Source organism: Centrocercus urophasianus, unplaced genomic scaffold, assembly GCF_019232065.1.
Source record: "Centrocercus urophasianus isolate 14NV4802_14NV808 unplaced genomic scaffold, USGS_Curo_1.0 seq_7, whole genome shotgun sequence".
Classification (NCBI taxonomy): Eukaryota; Metazoa; Chordata; class Aves; order Galliformes; family Phasianidae; genus Centrocercus; species Centrocercus urophasianus.
The window spans coordinates 4957761-4981366 of record NW_024885310.1 but is presented as its reverse complement, the minus strand read 5'-3'; the positions used below and the strand labels follow the sequence as shown (position 1 = coordinate 4981366).

The window sequence follows — 23606 nt, the reverse complement described above, 5'->3', positions numbered from 1 at the left end:
TTTTTTTTTTTTTTTTTTTTTTTTGTCTGTGTGTTTTTCTGATATCCAATTAGAACCAACAATTAGATCAAAACTTAGTTTCACACAAAAGGCTTCCCTAGTGTTACATAAAACTACTCATTTTTAACCACACTTTTATTGTAACCATACTTTCTTTGGTAGGAACTGTTTTTGGTATGAATAGCATAATAACTAAGAAATTACTGAATGTGAGAAGTCTCTAGGCTTGAGGCTTTAAACCACTTTTGCCTTGAAAAAATGGCTAGTATGAACATTGTATTTTTCAGTTTAATGTGACCCCAAAATTTTGGCTCTATAAACGCTTGGCACAACGTTGCCCTATTTCTTTATGGTTCATTAAAAATTAACAAAAACCACCAAAAAACAACAACTGTGTGAATTTAAGTAGAGTTTGAACAGTTTATAGAACTCAGTCTGGGCTTCTGAAAAGTGAATTTCATTTGCTGAGACATCCATTAATAAACTCAGTAAAAATGAAGAGCACTCCTTAAGAATAAGAACTACTAAAAGACTAAAAACATTAAAATAACATGTTTGCAGCTATATTTGATGTATCAAATGCAAGCATCACTGCATATCTTCCAATTTTCATCCTAGAAGAAATAATATTAAAGTTATCAAACAACAAACTGATCTCTTCGATGGTTTGATGAAATTTTCCAATCTCTATATTTTCCTTTATTTTTAAATAGTGAAAAATTAATGAGCATTCCAAAGAAACTGTTGAAACTGCTGAAATTTCAGCTCCTGACCCCCCCGCACCCCTCCCAAAAAAGTTTCCTTTTTAATAGGCATCTGAATGTTTAGCAAGGAGATTTTATTTGGTGTATCCTGAAAGCCATTTGGAAAGGATTGTGTTATATGTGGCATGAGTGAGGTTAACGGAAAGCACACAACTTCTAAGGACTTCATTAAAAGTAATCTTGAATACGGTTTCTAATTGAATCACTATGAAAAAAAACACATCTCCTTTCATTAGAGTTCTCAGCCATTCCTTGGATTTCTGAAAACAACTAAGAAATTATTGTCTTTGTGCTGTTCTGTTGAAGTGTATAAAGAAGTTCACAGGACTTCCAGTATATAATTACACTTTGAATATATAATTTGAAAAATGTGTAATGTTCTTTTGACTCTCCATTTGACACAGGGACTACACTGGGAAGAAATCCTCCTAGACAGATACAAGAACGTTTCTGTATCATATTTCCGCATTTTTGTTTTCATTACCTAGAAGTATGTTCAGGTGGATACATTTTGACTGCAGCTTCATTGAGTTTTTATCTTCATCTCTGGATAAGTGCCTTTATTTCAAACATAGAAGTACACATGATGAGTTTTCAGGCTTTATTTCTGGAAACAAAAGCCAAATTTGGGAAGAAAATAGTTGCGAACTTGAGCATGGAACTTGTTTACTTGCAGTAAAGTTTTTCAAGTGCCAGGTGCCAGTCTTAGATGATGGATGCTTAAGTTTGAGTAGTTAAACTTTGAGGCTGGCATCAAGCCAGTATGATATCCTTTATTTTCTTTGCCTATGAAAAATTAAATCCAAGACAATGTCATTGTCTAAGTTTTGCCACCATGTTAATGAGGGAAAAAATAGTAGAATTGTTTTATGGTGCTACCTCTTGTACTGTCTTTGGCTTAGGAATGTAACTGGTTATTTCTAACCTTTGTTTAAAAAGGGTTTGCCTTTTCAGTCATGTAAAGAAATGATGTGTCTTTTCTTAAATCTTTTTGGAAATTAATGACAGCTAAGTGATCGTCTATATCAGTGGAAGCTTCCAATGCAGTTATAATTGTTACAGCAGACTATCTCAGCTATCTTCTAATCCTTCAGCACTGGTAAAGGAGAAAAGAATCATTCCTTATTGTTCAAGCTTTGTACAAAAAAGCAGGAAAATGGGGGAAATAGTTGAAGATTAGAGCTCTACCAGGGTAAGTAGAAATTATGTTCAAGTCACAGCTGTTTCTCGCAAATAATAAGCAGAGAATTTCACAGAATCACAGAATCACAGAATGGCCAGGGTTGGAAGGGACCTCAAGGATCATGAATCTCCAATCCCCTGCCACATGCAGGGCCGCCAACCTCCACATTTAATGCCAGACCAGGCTGCCCAGGGCCCCATCCAATCTGAACACCTCCGGGGATGGGGGAATTTATCTAATTTGTCATTACTTTTTATGTCATTAAACGGGTATCCTTATTTCTGCAGGTAATTTCCAAATGTTGTAATACCTAAAAAAAAATCTTACTGAAAGTGAAAAAAAGGCACATACAGAGTGTGTCTCACACTACCTGTTCGATACGTATTTCTGACAACTTTCTAAACTGAACAGCTTCATATTTCATTTTGTCAACTATTTCTCCATCTCATTTCCATTTTCTATCACTTTCAAATATAGTCTCAGGTTATTACATGCTTGGCAGGAAACAGGACTTGCGAAGGTGCTATAGGAAACTATTTTATGGGTTAGTGAGCTTTATCACTTTTGCTGGCTTACTGCATTGGAAACTGGTTTAGCTCATTTACTAGCCACAGAGTACAACTCCAGTGTTTGGAGAACAGGTTTTCAAAATGAAATTGGCACAATTCCATGATTCACTGTTGCATCCATGCCTTTCCTCTACTGCCTTTCCACTTAAGCTTCAAAACAGGTTCTTAATGAGCTTAATCATATTTAAAATTGTAATATTTTTCAACCTTATTACAATTGCCTTTGGCAAAAATGAATAGTACACTGAGCTTCACATGACTCAGATTCAAACCGGGTTTTGTATATTCAATTCTTTGTGAATCACCATTTCTTTATACAAGCCTTTAATTTTTCAGTGTTTTTGTTCCATTAATTACTTTATTCTGCATGTTATTAAAGAGAATGTCCAAGAAATGGTAGTGACTGTTACAGAAATATCTTCCATCTATTGGATGGAATTGGATGGAATTGAAACATATCTACTCTCTCTCTTTCCCTCTGCAGGCTCACACAGATAATGAGTGAGTTTCAGAGGCTTTCTTGGACACATCTATTTATTCTTGCCGGGTTGCATAGTCCAAAGTGGAGATTATGTCCTATTTCATCACAAATAATAGCTTTTCTCATTTGCAAAGGTCTTCCCTTAGCTCAGCTTCATAACAACAAGTACTGTGATTCTTTTTGACTTTGCGATAATCACTAGCAGATCTGTGATACTGTATTTTATTCTTTGTCCCTTGCACATTCCTCACCTATTGCTGTGAGAAGTTGAGAAAGGATTCTGCAAACCTTAATCATGGGGAGCAATTCTGTGTTATGCATGAATGCCTCTTTGAAATACAAGTTCTCTTTTTCTGAACTATAGGTCTGCAAAGTAATCACCTTCCCTCAGCTGCTGTGCTCTTAGAGTAATCTAAAGGTACACAGGGATTTTGTATTGCATAGAAAAGATCGTTCTCTCCCATCTATAATTTCTAAACTGACAGAACCAATCAGACTTTTCAGTTCTGCTTTGGATTAATTGTTTGAGTTTTTCAAGTATGAAAAATGAGAGTGTCAAATTTTGCATACAGGTGCCTTTCCTGAGATGATTTTGCATCATCAATTGACAGTAGGTCTTGAACTGACGCAAGTTGATTCCCTGTTTATAACCTATAATTTATTTTGAAACCTTAAAACAAAACAAAATATGGGTATAAAAAGCCCTATGCTGAGTTACAGTATTTCTTATATTTCTGAGATCCCACACGTCCCAGAAACCAGAAGTGGCTTTTAGAAATGTGAATTAACTACTACCATCTCACTGATCTTTTTGAAGTGAATTTGGAATGATGGCAGCTTAAATAGGAATTAACAACAAATGATACATTGTTTTGTGATTCAGAATGCCAACAGATGTGTACAGTCCAACATTGCTTCTATTTCTCTTGTATATCACTTTGCTTTCTAAATGTTTAGAAGGTCCAGTTCATTCTTTGATGCCATCAGCATGATAGATATATATGTAATGTAGTGAATACAGAAATCTGCAGAAATCACACCTGAAGAGCACCAATAAGCTGTTTTTAGATGCTTGTCTTCCCATCATGTTCACCCATATCTTCAATGCTCAGCCTTATGCTTATGTTGCATTATGAAAAATGATGTGTATGCATGTCTCACTGTGTGCTCAGTTATATTTGCATTTATGTATACCAAAATTTGCTCCAAGTCCTGAGGCAGAAAGTGAAACCCTGTGCCTGTATCATACAAAGTGAAATGGACTACATTTTTCCTTTCTGTCTTTGGTTCCCATATACAGTGACCAGGTATGCATATACAGCTGGGCTCAGTGGGATGAGGGGTCTGGAAAAAGAAATAATACTGTACAATTTAGGCTTGAATTCAATCACTGCAATCTGCAGCTGAGAGACTAATCATTGCTAGATTTTATTTCTGTCAGTATCCCTCCCTTATGCCATTAAGTATCAGTTTGTTGCCAGTGCTTTTTAATTTAAGTGTGTTACTGCAGAATGCCTGATATGACTTTGTATTTGTAAAACCTCAAGTATTTTGTTTTCCCTGGTTCTATCCTTATATATAGGTTGTTATGAAAATTCTACATGCTATTTATTTCCATGTAATCTACAACAGTTACAAAGAGCAAAATAATACTATTTGATAGATAAAATGCTCAGCTACAAAACACAATTTGTCAACAGTCACCACCATTAGCTGTGCATTTTCATCAGCTTGAACAAGAGTCAAGTCTTATCTATAGTTATTTGGTTTTAAAATATCTATTGAAAATGTATATTTGATTGTAAGTATTGTTTATCCTGCTACAACTATTTAATTTCGTGTAACTTGATAATGACAACATTTTCCTAAATTAGAACCTCATTTAAGTTTTGGTAAACAGGTTTTCTTATAATTTTGCGCCTGATTTTTGTTATTTATTGCAGTAGGCAGGTTTACTAATCATAGCTGCCAACTATTCAGCTTGCATGAGTAAGTGCTATACAATGTGCCTACATTTAATGACAGAGCCAAAATCCAAAGTTTCATTTTTAAAGATTGTGACCTTTTTGGCCCTCAGAGGATGGGAGAGCTTTAAAATAGTTACTGAGTTTTAAGACCCTTTCAGATTCTTTCAGTAAGCTACTTAGGACTATCTTAAGATGCAAAATATTCGTAATACGATGACTGTATTTTCTCATTAAAAACATTGACAGAACATACTTCCTATTTCCAGGAACACATGCGTTTATCAAAGATAGGATCAAACTAAGAGATGCTCCTGGGATTTCGAATGAGAGGATAGGCTAGAAGGCTGCTGATGTCCCTTCTGACATGAACGATTTTAAGGTTCAATGCCTGCACAGTTTTTAAACAGTTAACTTCAAGTATAGACTCAAATCAAGCAAGGGGATCCAGCTCCTACAACAATGGACTTGAAAGTTCTCTTTCAGTTGATTCTTCTACTACATCATCAGCTAACAATAACCAACTACTACTTCCCTCTCTTTCACTTTCTTACATTCTTTACTCTCTTCACTGCCTGCTTCTTTTAGAAATACATATATTTTGGAAATACAGTCCCATGTAGTAATTAAAAAAGATTTTACTTTCCATGTTAAACATAAACCACTTACCAAGAATCACAGAATTTTAGGGGTTAGAAAGGACCTTTAGAGATCATCAAGTCCAACTCTGCTGCTAAAGCAGGTTCCCTACAGCAGGTCCACTCATTTATTTCACACCTCCTAAGCTTACCCATGAGAACGCTATGGGAGACAAAAGTTTTTCTGAAGTCAAGGTACTCAGCATCCATCCCCCATCTACCCAGCTCATCATGACACTGTAAAAGGCTACCAGATTGGTCAAGCATGATTTTTCCCTTGATGAATCCATGCTGATTACTACTGATAAACTTATTTTCTTCCACTTACTTGGAGATGATATTCAGAATAGCTGCTCCATTTCTTTTCCAGGAACAGAAGTGAAATTGACTGGTCTGTACTTTCCTGAATCATCCTTCTTGCCTTTTTTGGAGTGACATTGGCTTTTCTTCTGGCCTCTGGCACCTTTCCCATTCTCCATGATCTTTCAAAGACGATAGAAAGCTGTTCAGCAATTGCTTCTGCTAGTTGTCTCAGCACGTGTGGGTGCATCCCACGGGGACACATGGATTTGCATATGTCAATTTTGCCGAACTGATCTGTGACCAGATCCTCCATGACTAAAGGGAAGTCTTCCTTCCCTAAACTCTCTCTCTTATTACCAGGATCTGGGATTCCCGAGTGGCAGTCTTAGCAGTAAAGACTGAAGCAGAAATGATGTTTTGTAACTCCACCTTTTCATCATCCTCTGTTAGTAGGGCACTCATCTCATTAAACAGCAGACCCACATTTTTCCTACTCTCTCTTCTGCTGTTGATGTACTAAAATAAGCCTTTCTTGTTATCCTTGGCCTCCCTCACCAGATTGAATTCCAAGTGGGCTTTAGCCTTCTTTATAGCATCCCTGCATGCCCTGGCAACATTCCTATAATCCCCTCATGTAGCCAGACCCATTTTCCACATTCCATAGACTTTCTTCTTTATCTTGAGTTTTTCCATGAGCTCCTTGCTCATCCATGTGGGTCTTCTGCCACCTCTGTTTGATTTCTTACTCTTAGGGATGCACCCATCTTGAGCTTGGAAGAAGTGGTTGAATGTCAACCGTTTTTGGGACCCTTTATCCTCCACTGATCCTAACCCATGGAATATTTTCACATGGCTCCTTGAAGAGGTCAAAGCTGGCTTTTCTGAAATCCAGGATTGCAGGCCTAACTTAATACCTGTTTCTTCCATGTAAGATTTTGAACTCCAGTGTCTCATGGTTGCTGCCCCCAACCTTCTCATTACCAACCAGTCCTTCCTTTTTTTGTAAGAGCGATGTTCAGCAGTATGCCTCTCTTCATTAGTTCCTCCTCTTCCTACATCAGAGCTCAGCTGTTATGATAATTAAAATAATTGAGGAATGTAGGAGTGATACATGGTGGGAAAGCAGAGTATCCTAGCTTGCCTATTATTGAGTGTTGAATATCAAGCAGTAACCAAATTTGAGAGAAACTGTATCCTTAGAGAATAAAGATTAGAAACTGTAATTTAAGAATGCCAGTTTGTAATCTCACATCTGAAAACTGTAATACGCTTTCCTGAGGAAAGTCAGTACACAGGTCCGTTGCACAAGTTTTGCTCAGAGCAGCAACTGGGAATTGATTCCTTTAGTCATATTTTGGCTCCTGCTTCACAAAGGAGGTGACTGCTTATAGCTTTTTTTTTCTTTTTCCTGACATAAGCCTATCTCCTTCTCATACGATCACAGATATACAGAGAAATGTAATATTCATGGTAAGTTTGCTGACCAGCTAGATGAACAGTGTGATATTTACATTGCAGTTCTTTATTCTTCCTCAAATTCCCGCATCAGTTTTAGCTGGGTCACCGCTAAGTCCAAAGATACTTGCTTTCACACTCCTCTCAGTCACTTGTTGCTAATGTGGACTTTTGGGGGGATGAAAATCTCAGTATTCCATTATAAATCCCCCTCCAGCTACTGTATGCATATAAAGAAATGTTTGTAAGAGATCTGTAAAATGGTATCAGAAGACAGTTACTGCTGTAATATAGAAACAATACTTTCTAATCAAGTTAACATTACACGCACATAAATAAGCTCCGTAATTATTTTATTAAATGTATAAATCTTTTTTTAAATTTTATTTCCAGAATGACTTCTTTTACGAGGTCATGAAATATTTAGCATGAGAAATAACAGACTTTGTTACACAGAAACTTTTGCAACCCTTCCTAAAAGGGAATATCATTATGTTCTCTTGAAAAATGAATCCTAAACCAGTTGAGTCAGTCTTATTTGACATCGCTCACAGTGCAGGCTGTTGTTGGTATTTGAAGACAATCCAGCTCTGAGCTGTAATTATGATGACAGATCTATTCATGTTTGTTGGTGCTGAGGATAGACAGCTGTTTTCACATGCTGGCTTACAGTTTGACAACTGCAGTCCCAACACATGCTTTTGATGTTCATACATGACAGAAATAAAAAGATCAAACCTCATATATATAATGGCCCATTCTCCTTCTCTTTATTTTACTGTTAAATCCTTGGAAATGGAGGTCACAAAGGGACTTCAAAGGATTTATCTGATAGACCAACACCAAGGGAGAGTCATGGCTACCCAATGTTGCAATCCATGTTACTTTGTGCTGGAGAGGAGAGGATGGATTGTTGGATAAGGTCTGGACTGATTTTTCCAAGTAGATTCTGGGGTTGTGTTTACTCCAAGATTTTTTTTTTTTTTTTTTTTTTTTTTTTTTTGCCTAAGTTTAATAACTTACTGAATTCCTATACATTCCAATTAATATTTTTCATTCTAATTATTTGTTTCTATAGTAGCATCTATGATGAAGGCCTGATGTTAGTTGAAGTCCCTAAGGCTTTATTTTGGCTTTCTTACTCTTCTGCTTATCTTGCTTTTCCAATTAATCAGCTATTTTTCACTTCTTTTTCACCTTTCCTACCCTGCCCTATGCTTACAGCTAGAGATAGAGTCTGGACAGAGCTATGCGTTAAGTAACTATTGATAAAGACACAGGTTACAACTTCTTGGACCCACCCTGTCAATTTCCTTCACTGAGCATAAATAGCAGCAATAGTATACATTCACCTGTACTCACCCATTCATGCTCAATTCTCCGTATATCTGGTGGAACAGAACCATCATTAGATATTTATTTGTGTTTGTATGGTTGGGAGTAAAACCTAGTTTTCTTAAAAAAAAAAAAAAAAAAAAGAGAATTCCCATCATTTCATTAAAAAAAAAAAATTAAGAATTCAGTGCATATAATTTTATTGTCTACAACAGTGATGAGTATTGGTTTTGGCTGTAGTACCACCATCAGGCTGTTATTGCAAGATGTATTCAAATGACATTTAACTTTCTACCCCGCATTTCCAAACAGCGGGCTACTTCAGCTACTGCAGAGTCATACCCAAAGAAAGCAGACAGATGTTCCACATTTTTCTTTATGAAACTGAAGAACTTTTCAAGTTTAGTGGCTAGAATTCCACCAAAGAATCAGACAGAAGCGTTGTACAATAGACAGCATTGTCCTAAAGAGACGAAGAAAATGTGCTATTTAAATCACCAGTAGCCCTCCCAAGGCATATTTGATATAATTAGTGATTGTGTGCTCAACAGGCACACATGGTAAAAGATGGTCAGTTCCTTCCTATCGCTCTAATAATGGGAGATTACATATAGATATCTATTCAAAAGAGGGGATACACGACTGTTGCCAACAACTGTACGAGGGAAAGAAAGAGGATGAGAAAGTGTAATTAAGAAGTACAACCCAGAGAGGGATTCTGAAGGAAGAATGACTCATAGGATAATAATGCAACTTTGCCAGTGGCCAGGATAGGGAGGAAGAATATAAAGGAAAAACTCGCTTTTAATGAAGTAGATTTAGTTGCTGTATCTTTAGGAAGTTGAAAACATACCTTTGTTGCGTGCTTACTCATATCCCTGCTGCATGTTCCTAGTTTGTCAAGTCAAAAAAAAAAGGAAAAAAAAAAGGGTGGGGAGCTGTTTGCTCCTCTGCTGTCTGGCAAGGACAAAGGGTCTGAAATGTATTTTCTGCAGTAGAAAGAACTCTTTGTACCAAAAATAGTGCCAGTAGAAAAATAGAACGTAACATTTTGCTCAAGATTGCCTTTCAATTGAAAGTTTTACATACTTTTCTAGAGTTACAAGGTATTTTAAAAGTAACCATTTTCAAAGGTGCCTTTCTGGTACCACTAACACCATTGGAATGAACTGAATACTGTTCTATGGGGAAAGGTGGGAATTCAGAAGCAGTCTTAGTAAATCTTCCCAGTGCAGTAGCAGTGATTTAACTGAAAGCTTGAAGATTGTCTGTATTCCCTTCTCTTCTTAATATATGTACTTTGAAGCTGTTTCTCAGAGTATCTTGAGAAAGCTCATAACAGTTAAAGGCATAATTTTGTTCCAAACTGATTTCAAGCTGCTATTCATTGTGTTGACTTGTAAATTCATCATAAAAGGGGTGTAATTTCTCAATAAAAATTGTGCCAGCCCATTTTCATTGTGGAATCTTCAGATATATGCCAATTCTGACCTTCCTTTGGCAAAAGAAATTAGAGATGGAGTAACCTGGCAACAAATGAAGTTGTTCATTGGACTGCCTGAAGAAGAAACTGGGTTTTACCTAATGAGGCTGGAAGTGGTCCTTCATCTGGCAGACTGTAAGGAACAGTATTTGCTCAGGATTAACAGAATGGTTTGCAGCAAGTGTAAACAAAGACTGCCATTTTCTGTTTCCACCACACTCTTTCGTGAGAGATACAATTTCTTCATTTTCCATAGTATGCAGTTGTCTAATCCAAGGATTTACTACATGCTTTTATAGTGATATATTTCAGACACAGCTGATGGGTACTGACTGACATGAAGAGTTGTACGTAGTGATTTTAAAAACCTTTCTCAGATTTCAACAAAGACATCCTTGAAAATGGAATCTGCTGTGTGTTGTTATTCGGAACAGAGTGATTTTCATCATAGATCTGAATGAGTTTTCTGAGTTTTCACACTGCAGTGACCTGGTACTTCGTTAACGTCTTCAATTCCAGTAGCAACTGAGTGTTCAACTTCATGTTTGACTGAAAGTAGTTTATCTACACAACAGATACGAGTGGGCTCTGTTAAACTGCGATGTGTCTTCTGCTTCCTAAGTGTCCTTTGTTCTGATTTATTTTTGACCAGTATCACTGAGATCAAACAACTGTGTTAACTATTTTATAAGAACCATTTTTTGGCACTGTCCAACAATTTTATCAGGAAAACGTTTTTGTGCCCCAAATCACCACGTGTGTTGTGGTACCAGATTAGTAATGTATTGTGATACAAATCATGCATTTTTAATCGATCAGTTCCTACACTGAATTACAGTATAGTTTCCATTTTGTCATTCAGTCGTGTGATGTCAGTGTCCTACTATGGAGAACAGGAGTTGTAAATAGCCTGTGTATTTCAAGTGCATCTCTTGCCTCTTGAATACAAATCAGTTTCAGCCCTTGAAAATATATAAAATGTTAAACAAACTACCCTCATGCATACAATATGTTAAATATACAATATTTTAAACTATTTTCATGTTATATATTGGAGTTCAGTATTCATGGTAATTGTTACATTGTTGTCTAGCTGTCACTTCTTCAATTTTCAAAATAGTGAAATGCTCAATGTCAAACTGTGTTAATATGCCATATGTAGACGCTCTATTATGTAGATTCTCTATTCTCCTTGTGTTCAGAACATTTTAAATATGAAAAAAAAAAGGAGTATTTTCACTTTATACTATTTTCAGCTCAGGAAACCTGCAAAGAACTGAAATTATTACTTTATTATCACTTAGATATGTTCTATAAGCATTATAAAAATAAACTATGTGAAAGACAGAACCAAGGTCTTCTATAAAACCAGTATCAAAATCCTGCAAAGAAAGCTTTTACTCAACCCCATTTTAGGATGTATGAATTTACTGATAAATATGAATCAGATGAAGCTAGACAGGTGATGCGTTGTATTTAAAATCTTTGTTTGGTGTTTGTAAGAAGCAGTAGTACAACCAGTCAACTTCAAAACAAAAAAGAGGATATAAACCCATGATAATGGTCTACATGCTGCCCATCAGCATATTCTTTGCTGGGCTGTGGTTGTTATTAAGAATTTCTGTGTTTTGTTTTGTTTTGTTTTTCTGGTTCTTCCCTTTTAATATTATTTCATTAATAGTTAATTCTGGTGCAAGCACTGAAGGGAATCAGAAATTTTGGCTTAGGTGGGACATTATGAAGTAGTGCTAGTAGCACATCGATGTTAAGAGAAGTTATATCTATGAGAATTATAGAAGGCAAATAAATAACTTAGAGAGGTCAGGATGCTTATAAATTGTCATCTTCTCTTGACTTTTGGTATTAATTTGGATTTTTTTTACTCACTTTTTACTTTTATCTCACAAAGATTGCTATATGATAACAAGATTTCAGGAACGCATCATTGTCAACTGTCTAAGATTCCAGGCTTCCCAGTGGGCAGGCTCTCTAAGTTGGCTTCTGTTTTTTTCTAGGAGCTTTAGGTCCATTTGTTAAAAGTCCTTTTAGGATTGTTTTTTATTTTGTCTTGTTCTTTTAATCAAACAACTTACATTCTTTTAATAGGTTTTAAAAAGATTTCAGCATTTCCAATTCTGAATTGGAATTCCATTTCATGACCAGCTTTACTATTCTAGCCGAATTTAACAAAGCCAGGAGCAGCTGTTTAAAGATACTCTGTTCAGACAGAGAACAAAACCTTTTATTTAATGAGAGGCATGTGTATGCAGAGGACACCTGACTTTTCTAGGTACTTTTTTGGTTGTATCATTTGATCCTCATTTTTATAAAGAGACGGAGAAAAAGTGGCATCCCCTCACATTCTCTCTCTTCTCCCGTAACACATGTTACTGATTAGCATAGCATACAAATGATTGAACTTAGTGAGGTTTCGACTTTTCCACATAACCTATCTTTTAAAAGAATGCTCAAAAATCATTTTCAGACTTCCAGTGTAGAAAATTCAGCATTCAAGTCATATTAGAGTGAATTTTAATATTAGAGCTATAATACCAAATGTCTTTTTTCCACTCTTTAGTGAGCCTGCTGCTTGAGCTTTAAAATATACAATCAAACCAAAACAAATCCTTCAGGCTATTGTGGGATATCAGTACAGATAGAAGAGGAATCATCTAGTTTTGCAATAGGATTTTAATAAGATTTGATATTTCTCAATGAAGATCAAAACAATTAACTAAAGTAGCATCTGTTTTTTTTTCCTTACATCCAGTTAGCTGTGAAGCATCTTTAGTTTTAAAATTATATGATAAGGAAAAAATTATACTCATTCTAACATTTTTATGTTTCATAACTAGATGTCCCACTGCTGCACGTAACAGGACTGGTTTATGGATAGCAGTCATGAAGGCCATGTTTCATTATACAGTAATTTACTTTCTAGGCACAATCTGTGAGGTCAACACGTTAGAAGCAGAACAAGGACAGCTCAGCCATATACTATATTTTTTGTAATAATAATTAGCTAAGAAATGTTTATGTCCCAGAAATACGAAATTTCCAAGAGGCTTTAATTTCATTTGTTAAAGGGAATAATAATTCTAAGCTCAAATTCATTTTGAAGTTGTGTAAATGCACATTAAGAAAGCACTGAGAAAAATAAGGTAACCAGTGAGTGGGGCACTTACAAAACTAAGCCCAAACTTAGCCTGAATGATGAATACAAAGGGACCACATCTGACTCATCCTCCACAAGGATGAACAAGTTGATGTCACATCTTCAGTATCCCTTTGCTGAAATGTCTTATATAACCTGCTAAAGAGCACTTCAATATAAGGTAAGCATCTGAAAGCATGCAAAGAAAGCGTGCAGGCAATGGCATTCCAGAGTATGTAGGATTGCTAATTAAACAGCAGCAAAGGACCACGTGCAACAGCTTGCTACATCTGCAAAGCTAGAAACACTATAGCAGAAGAAACAAAGACAAGATATTTTGTTGCTCTTGTGCTTTCTATCTGAGATCAGGTAATAATGTGGCTGCTACCAATAATGAACATGTAACGCTGGGGTCTCTTGGCTATCATGTAGAGATAAGCTCCCTTTTGTGGAACAGCTTAGTTAGAGAGCTGAAGAGAATAACTACTAGGAAACAGTGCACTGAGGAGAAATGTCCTGCTTCACAGCACTCCTTTATGAGGAAGGTTTTTCTTCAGTGTCTGCAGATGACCTCTTTTTGGATTGTAAATATGTTTCCTGACCTTTGATTTCTCCTGCACACCCAGAACTAGATAAAAGGGTTCGTAGTGCTTAATATCTTCGTTAATAACATTGATGATGGAACAGTTTGCAGGTGGTACAAAACTGGGACGAGATCTTGTTGGTGGAAGTATTGCTGATCAGAAGGACTTTGGCAGGCTAGGGGAAGTGGATGGAAAGGAATCTCATGAAGTTCAATAGAGGGAAATGCAAAGTCCTGCACCAAAAGAGGAACAACTCCATACACCTGCACAGCCTGGGAATCAACCAGGCTGCATTAGGAAGACCACCTCCCACAGGCTTGGAGAGATGGTTCTTCTGCTTTATTCCTCATTGGTGGGACGTAACTGGAGTATTGGGTCCATTTCTGGTTTTCCCCAAGAAAGACAGGATTGAGTGAGTCCATAATGGGTCATAAAGATGACTTAATGGACTGAAACATCTGCCCCATGAGGAAAACCCCTGTGCAGCCTGGAGAAAAAGGGGCTCACGGGGGGATGTTCCCTGCATTTATAAATACCTGATGCAGGGAAAAAAAAAGACACAAAGACTTTTCTCATTGGTGCCCATTGAAAGAAAAAGAGGACCTTCCCTTGACATTACACTACCAAGCAGTCTTCAGTGGGACTGTACCTTCATTTTGCATTCAGATTACAATAGTACAAGTACAGAAGCTGCACAGTGAGATTCAGTTTAGAATCCAGAAAACTGAATGCATGTATTCATGAATGCTAGAAGAAAGCAATGTGTGTAGAGGGAACTGAAGATATAAATGCCCTTTGTGAGTTTAAAATCAGGCTTTCAAAAACATTCAAGACATGTTTATTGTCTTTTCTGGGAGAAGAGTGAAGTCTGCAATACACCTAACATAAAGGCAGATAGATAGTTGAGCACAAGATTCCTGCATTGTAATTCTTTCATCTGTTCTCTGAACATGTATCAAGTAATTTAACTGTTCATCGATTCAGTTTTCACATTTGTGAGGTAGGGAACACATGCAATCTGGCAAAAGCAGTGTGGAAATTAAACTGTTAAGTGTTTGCATTGTGCTTCCCAAACACAGAGCCGTGAAGAGTTAAATTGTGTTCTTTCATATGCAGGTAACGTGCAATGTGCCTCCTTGTAAAGGTTATAGTACTTGTAACTGGTATGATTAAAAACATGCACATTTTAGAAGCACCCATAATTCATCTGAGCACTCAGTTTTCCAGATGAGATTTTCCAGGGCAGGTCTTATTCTTAAAGAAAATGTCTAGTGAAAATGAGGCATAGTCACTCTGAATATTAAAAAGTGGGAAACTGTTACTTTTTTCTTCTCTTTTTTCTTGTTTCTTTTCTTTTGGAGTAGAAAGCTAAGTATGAAAGTATAAATTATGGTGTATTATATTTAGAGTAGCTTCTGATTGTGCAATAGTGCTGTATTACTATATAAAATCATAAAGGGAAGAGTTAGGGTTGTATTCATAACCTTCCTTATTTAATATTACCTGACTTATCTAAGCTTGTGCCTTCAATATTCCCCTTTAGAGTAATTTGTATACAGAAGGCAACAAATTATTAACATCAATGCTTAGAAAAAAGAAATATTTTGCTACGGGTGTTTTTTTTTGTCATAAAATAAATATCATGACAAAAAGTAGTGCTTTTGTTTTGACTTTTATCATGATATTTATTGCTTTATGCCACCTAGTGGACTTTATTTGTGTTCAACATCAGCTTTAACATCTGCAGAACTTAAATGCTATAGATGCTATTCTAGAGTGACTTCTCATGTCTTCTTGATACACGATTGGATAACAAGGTCTCATGGTGAAGTGTAGTTATGCTCCTTATTGTGGAGGAATCAAACAAGCTTAAATGACAAACGTTCTAAACGTTGTTATTAATTTGACCTGTAGCCAGGATATTTTTCAGTAGTGCAGATGTATTTGTTTTTAGTTTGGTTGAAGTTTTGGTTATGAAATGCGAAGCACTAAAGTAAGTAAGCTGATGAGAAAATAACTTACAGCAAAATAATACTGGGGGGAGTGTTTAAGGATTATAATACCACACTAAGTGCAATAATTGTCCTTGTGGGATTTGACTGTCCTGTAGAAATACGGTTGCCTTGCAGGGTGAATTCATTTTAAAAAGGCTGGGGTTTGGTTGGCTGGTTGGTTGGGCGACGTTGCTTTGTTTTGTTCTTAATGAAGAAAGCAAAAACCCATCTCTCTGCTGGATAAGGAGAGTTCTCAGATTTCAAAAATGTTTAATCTCTACTGCTGATGTTAAATGTGAGGTCCTTTGTTTTAATTTAATTTGGAAAAGAAGTGCTATTATTCATTAACAGCTTTCTAGACACATGTACTGACCCCGCCTGTTGTTTGCCAGGCAGTAAAACTAATTTCTCCAGCTTATTCATTGACATATGCACCCATTCAACTGCTAAATTATCTGTAGTAAATCTGTACAGCAGTGTTAGTGCTTCTAGAGGGAGGTAGAGTAGTTGAAGCAAATGGACTGAGACAAACATTCCTGACGGCTGATTAATTCCATCACAGAAACTTGGCAAGCATGTGCTTTCCATGTACAGTGTGGCCAATTGTCAGTCTTTATAGAGGATCTTGCATCTTTTTCTCTTCAAACACTCCTCAATTTTTTGACAGGGGACTCGGTGTCTTAAAACCTCTGGAAATGACGTTTGTGTTCTGGTTTTCACTGAAGAAATTATACTTGAATACTTTTGATGCTCAATTAGAGTACATTGAAATGAGTGTGGCGCACATATGTGGAAAACAGGAAAACATGAGAAAAAAATCCAAACACTTAACATTCATTATTCTTAAAAGTAAAGATTTTTAAACGCATTCAGGACTTTAGGATTTGGATTGGCAATGTTGGCAATATTGCACATAACTCTGGCACGGTAGATCTGAATGCGGGCATTTGGCATTCCAGCAATTCATAACAGTCATCAATGGATCTTCCAAATATGTTGTTTTTTGCTGGTGGAATTCCACTGGAATGAAAGTTGCCAAAACTATTTTTAATAGTAATTCCGATTTTTAAGTCAGAACTGCAAAAGAAAAAGAGAATTTGTCCTTTGTAAAATTGAGCTCTCCATCACATGAGCAGGTGTGACTGATGAATTCAGGTGTTTTATAATTTTTTGTAAACTTAGAAACATCAATTCTGTCCTTCGTGTCCATCTTACACCTGCCACAGCGTGGCATAATAGCAGAAAGAAAAAAAAAAAACAACTCTCACCCAAACTAATGGCTTTACTGTGAAGATTTTAAAGTAGGAATAGTAGTACCTTGAAGGACAGATGTTCCAGCAAAAACAATATACTTTTACACTGCTGTCAAGCTGTTGAACCATAGAAACCAAGTTTAACTAAAAAGCAAATCTACAGAGGCCCCTTCTGCTGAGTTGTATTACACTGTGGTAACAGACTGAGTTTTAATCTTAGCCTGTAGATATGGCAACCTGAAACACAGCACCATTGTCCAAAAAAAGCACGTGCTTTGCTGCTGTTCCTTTGCATCTTTGTAATACTAGAGGTTTTGTGACAGAGAATAATGTTTCATTTTATTAAATATTTACCAACAATCTATTGGCCATATGTCAGAGAGTTTGCATGATGACAGACTCAGTATTCGTCACCTTTTCAAGAAGATTCTGTGAAATCTGCAGTGTTATACAAGTTCACAAAGCTTCTCAGTGTCTCAGGTTTTTGTTCTTTGTGCTGTCTGTGCTAAACTGGTGTCAGTATTACATTTATTTTCTGTTGAAATGTTTTTCAGGAATGAGCTTTTCAAGAGTTTTCTGTGGGGCACTATGGAAGATGTCAGGATTCTTCTCTGTGGTTCTGTTTAGAATGAAGTATTTGTCTTCAAATATATTTTAAGTGTGGAGACACTTTCCGTATGGAAACATTATTAGTCAAATAATATAATAATACTTAAAAGGTTATTTCCCCTCCTTTGTTGTTAGGATTATTCACCAATCCAGTTAATTTTATGTGTTGTTACAGAATAATTAACTACAGTGCTGGAAATCTATGCCAGGTTAGGGATTTGTAAGGTTCAAATCTCACTTATGGGGGAAAAGCAGTTAAAGTTAAGTGTTAAAGTGTAAGATTCTGAAATCTTACTGATTCAACACATTGTAGTTTCCAAAGAGTGCATTCCTCTCACCTTGTCTAACAGTAATTATAATTTTCCACTTTTTCTGATACAGGTCAATTTTTATGTAAGGTGACAAAATAGTGATAATATAAATTACAATTAATTGGAAGTTATTAACAGTTTCTAAATCCTGTAACTTTGTGTGACAGTGCAGACAGGTACATTGACATACCTTAATGCAGAAAGCGGATTGGATTTCAAGACAAAAAATGTCAAAATATAAGTTACAAGCAGATGATTGAGAGACACGTAAGAGAACGTCTTTGGTTACCAGGAGGAAAAGGAAGAACATGAGGGGATGTCCTTTTCAGAACAGTTTTTCAAAATAGGATTCTCACAATTGTCTATGTCTCTAATATAACACATTATATTACATTATATATAACAGCATATATCCCAACAGGGACAAAATTATGCCACCTCCAGCATCTAGGATGCTGCCTGAGGAGATCTAAGTAGCCCTGCTAGAAAATGCCCTAGCTCCTTTCCCACCAATAAAACTTTCTCTGTGTCCATCTCAGCACACGCTGTAGTCTCAGATGGGCAGACATAATTAATTGGAGGTCTGAGCAGTCTGTCCAACAATGGTAACTCTCAGTGCCTACCAGGAAAACACTTGACATTCGTGTAATTTATCCCTAGAAGACTATTTAAGGATGAAGAGCCTTATGCTCCATTATCAATTTCTATTGCAGGTGGGAATTGGATGAGCAGTCAGGCTGACAGTTTCTTTTATTTCCAGTTCTTCAGTATCTCGATCAAAGCAATGAGACAGTGTGGAGGGCACAATAGTCCAGGACAAAGTAGAGGGGATCAGAAATCATGCCATGCCTTGCAGACAGAGCTGAGCAGATACTACATCTTTATCCTTTTTTGTGACTCAACATTAGGCAATAAATTAACTCCATTACTTTATTAACCTGCCCAAGATATTCTCACTACATAGGCACATAGGCTTCTGTGACACACAGGGAAATTAATCAGGTGATATTTGTTGGATAAGCAGTATTTATTTTCCTTTTCTCTCTCTCTTTTTTTTTTTCTTTTGTTTTTAGCTATTAGAACAGGTTTAACAACACAGCCATAATCTAAAATCCAGCTAGAAAAGAAAGCATAGAAGCAAAAGGCTTTAAAATTTTTATTTATTTATTGCCATTATTTTATTGTAAATTTTTGTAGAGGAAAATATCAAAACAGAATGGCTAGTCACTGGATGTCTGGGACCTGATTAATAAAACCAGTAAAGGTATTATTACAATTGAAATCTGTGGCCATCTCTACAGTTCTGGTTTTGCTATGTTGTATGCTGTGTCTACTTGGAAAAGCACATTAAACTTCAAAACTGAAATTGTTCTGTTGCTTATAAGGTAGTAGTTCTGTTCTTGTCAGGTAGACTAGAACGCCCTATCTTTTAGAAGCGAACGTACCAGGACCAGTTCCTGAGGTGTTGTTCACAATTGTGTCCTGAGACAAATAAGAGACAACTGTCTCTTATTTATCCTGTTCAATTCAGAAAGAAACAAAAACCAACCCCCCAAAAACCCCAAACCATCAAAAAGTACAACAGAGTGAAGGCTGAATGCCTTTAATAATGCAATACTGGAGCATACACTACATCAAAGGAAAAAAAAAAAAAGATTTATAGAGCATAAAACCTTGTTTGTGATGAAACAATTGCACTCATTTTGGCATCCACACTATTCACAACTAAACTCTTTACAGACAAAGTAGATAAGGTTTAAAGAAAGTGTAGAGAATTATGGGTGGTGAGTCAATCTGCAGTAGCTGAATATCACCAGCCTTTGCAGATGACTGTGGCTCAAGGTATAAAGTAGATTTGCAGCAACCTTTTTATGAAGGCAGTAGAAGTGTGATGATAGTTGACCAATTCTAAATCATGAGAAGCAAAGAGCAACATTTGAATGGAACCATTCATATCTAATGAAGAAAAAGGAATGCTTTCAGTATGTCTCAGTTTTCTATGGTGGAAAAATTGCAAGCTGAAATTGAATTCATGAGTTTTGAGTGTCCAAATTTGTAAAAGAAAACAAAAGTACAACACCTGCATAGTGCTCATTTTTCATATTGCATCCTCTCCACTATATCTCTTGGACAAAATGAATGACATACACAAATGAATAAAAACTCAATTAAAAAAAATTAGCCTTTGTTTAAAATGATTATATTATTTACTATACATAAAAAAATAAAACTCTCAAACATATATATGTATATTTTGCAAGCAGCTTCTTTATTGAATGAAGGCCATTTTTATTCAATAATAAACAAACTTGATGTCTACCAGTTATTTCCCGGTAGTAGCTGACATGCTAAATAGTATTTTTTTCTTCTTCTGAGGGAGGACATTTATGAATGCTGTGTTGGCTTTTTGAGATTCTTCTCCTGTATGGCTGAAGCCTTTCTTCTGTAGTGTTCTGAATTACACATGAATCCCTCTAGCTATTAGATCCTTAGCTCCTCAGTCTTTCAATACAGATTGATACTGCTACAGGTAATCCAAAGCACACTCAACTGCTTGTTACTTTCAGGCTTTGAGTAGAAGCCCTAAGGATTTGGCTAGGCAGAGCTCTCCTCCCAGCTGGCTGAGACACAGCTGCTTGGTGTTAGGACAAGCACCTGGGGAAGATGAGATGTAGGAGCCCTGACAGGAGGGGAAGGTGGGGATTTGGGTGGGCCATAGGCTGCTGCAGCAACACCAGCCCTGAGTGGGAAGGGAGATGGTGTTCAAGATAATACTTAAAACAGAAGTTCTGTAGAGCCCCTGAGCTAGGAGAAGCATGGCTCTGGGCAAAACAGTGAACTTAATGTTTTGTTACAGAAAGAGAGACGTAGTTAATCTGAGACAGTTGAAAATGAGGTAGTATTTATTTTAAGGGCTCTGAATATAAATAAACTGCTTCCAGAATTCAAAAGAGCTGAAGGTCCATCTGAAGCCAGGAAAGAGTGCCCCAGCTCAGTGCTTATCTGCAGGGAAACTGAGTATTAGAACAATCCATCTTCTCCTACTTCATTCACTTCTGATACCCACGGCAATCAATGAGGAACAGAAAGGCCTTGTGCATGCCAGGAGCATTATTCGGTAATCATCCTCCCACTAAGAGGTTCAACCCTTCCTTTGTTGCCAAGGTTCAGGGAATAGAGTGTACGACCAAGCACAATAGCTTTCTTTGTAAATTCTGTAACTCTTTCAGTCTGCAGTGGCGTGGTGTAACATTTCTGTTAGCTGGAAGAGCAAGTAGCTCTTTCCAAACCTACAAGAGCTATTCCGAATCGATTCCTATGCGTTAGAGTGATTCAACCTTCACCTTCTCTGCCAGCATATGAAACATCGCCAGCCACGTATGCTTTGAGTTCTTGCCAAGTGCTCTTATGATTCAAGAGAAAATAACGAGGAAAAATGGCTTCATAACTATTGAATATTAAAAAAAAAAAACCTTGACAATTTTGTATGAGGTGGATTAAGTTATCTGCAGCGCACAGAAAAGTTCTGAGCTAGGGAAGTTACTAGAAATGGTAGTTCTTGAAGCCTGTCATGTGTTCCAAACCCAGATTGTTAGAAAAGCTGTATTTTTAAAGTACAACAGTTTAACAATGAGAACAGCTAATATTCTGAATCCTTCCTTTGTCTTTAACATAAAGATAAGCACAATCAGGAGTGTTTCTAGCATTTACTGTGTGCCACTCTTTCAATACTCTGCTGTCTCTAAAGAATGCGTGGCAAATATCTGAAGTGTGAAAGGATAAAATAAAATTACAAAATAGGAACTTTGAGAAACATGGGAAATGCTGCTTAGCCCCATTAATATGTCAGTTCATTGTAAGTTTCCACAAATAGCAAGCAATATGAAATCAATTGTTATTATTTCTGCCCTTTGCAGAATTCTATAAAAATAATTCTAACAACATGCAGCAGGAAAGCCTTGCCGTGCTCTCCTTGGTGATGTAGAATGCTGAGGTACAGTTGACTTATCTTTGTCTCTGGTGAATTTTGACTCAAGCCAGGACATAAAGGATCAGCTAGCATTTCTTTTCTTCACCAAACAATGTCTGCTTTGCATGCCTGGCATTAATATTTTGAGAGAGTGTATGAACACATTAAAAAAAAAAAAAAAAGTAAGTTTCATTAAATTAGTTTTGAAGAGCTACTCTGAAAACAGACTGTTTTAGTGATCTAAGTTGCAGATAAATCTTAAAAACTAGGGATGATGTCAGTCTGCTCCTCAATTTTATTATTAGATTTTATGATAGCATGTTAATGTGAACCTTTTAGTTCAAGCATCAGAAAAACAACGAGTGTAATCCAGACCTAGTCTATGTCCCTCTCTCTTTTCAGATTGTTGAGAGCAGTCTGACTTGTGAGGTAACTTTTCACCATGCAGATATGGCTACAGCCATTATTCGTTCAAAGAAAGGAAAAAAAAAAGAACATAACTATACAACTGAAAGCTGTCTAGGACAAAATTATTTTCCTGAAAAAATGGCATGCTGTGATAATTGTAACCTCTTGAGAACTGGGTTTTCTAAAAAGAGCTGTTGACAGATTTTGTGATCAGGTACTTCAGTTTGGTTTTTCATTTTCTTCTGTTCCTAGACACGAAAAGTATCTGTTTCAAGAACTTAATTCATAAATTAATCTGCTTTGAAATGTTGAAGTCCAGCAAAATATGCTCACACAAAAGAACTTTTATTTGCAGAATCAGATAAAGAATGTTAATAGTAGACTTGCTGGGAACTTTATTAAACACATATCAGAAGCTATAAATTCCTCTTTCCAACCCCTCCCCCATTTTTTCTTTTTTGGTTAGACATGCTTTCTTAGAAAAGGCACTTTCTGCATGATTTTGGCACTTTGGGGTGTGTACATTTGGAAAAAATTATAACACTTCATTTGGAAAGCTTATTAGTAATTTAGCAATAATTCTAGATACATTGAAAAGTACTTTGAAAATAAGTTTGTCTTGACAGCAGTAATAGAATTTGGTTCTTCTGCAGTATTTTTTCATGAGTTGATAATTACTAAGACTTAAAGGCATAGAAAGTAATTAGTGTAATTAATTTTGCAGCTGAACTTTTTTTTTTTTTTTTTTTTTTTTTTTTTTTTTTTTTTTTTTTTTTTCCAAAAGCCTACAAATCCTCTGGCTGACCCACAGCTCACACATGTTGGTAATTAAAGCATCATTGATTTGATGCACCTGGCTGAACTCTCGAGTGGAACACAGAAAGTGGGAAGTTACTCTGCATGGTACTTTACTTCAAAAGAGAAGTTGCAAAAATGGGATAAGTAAGTAAACTATTTTGGATTCTTTTCTGTTTGGTTTTTGTTCTTTTGTTTTGTTTTGTCTGGTTTTGTTTTTTATATGGTGAAGGGGCTTTTTTTGTTTTTGCATTTTAAAAGTATATTGTACAGAGTGCAGCAGAGTTTTTCTCTGATCTGTGTAGAGTTGCTGGAAAAGTGATTTTCAAGGAAAGCTGCAATTTAGTTATGAA

At 36.3% G+C, this 23606-nt stretch overlaps 1 long non-coding RNA gene across 1 annotated transcript in view; it reads left to right on the top strand.

Annotated features, from left to right (window-relative positions):
* The window catches only part of LOC122170422, a 92305-nt gene extending 68916 nt beyond the window's left edge, over positions 1-23389 (top strand). The window contains exon 6 of the long non-coding RNA XR_006171755.1: positions 23243-23389. This is a non-coding gene — a long non-coding RNA (uncharacterized LOC122170422). The remainder of the gene's footprint in view (positions 1-23242) is intronic.
* The last annotated feature ends 217 nt before the right edge of the window (positions 23390-23606 follow it).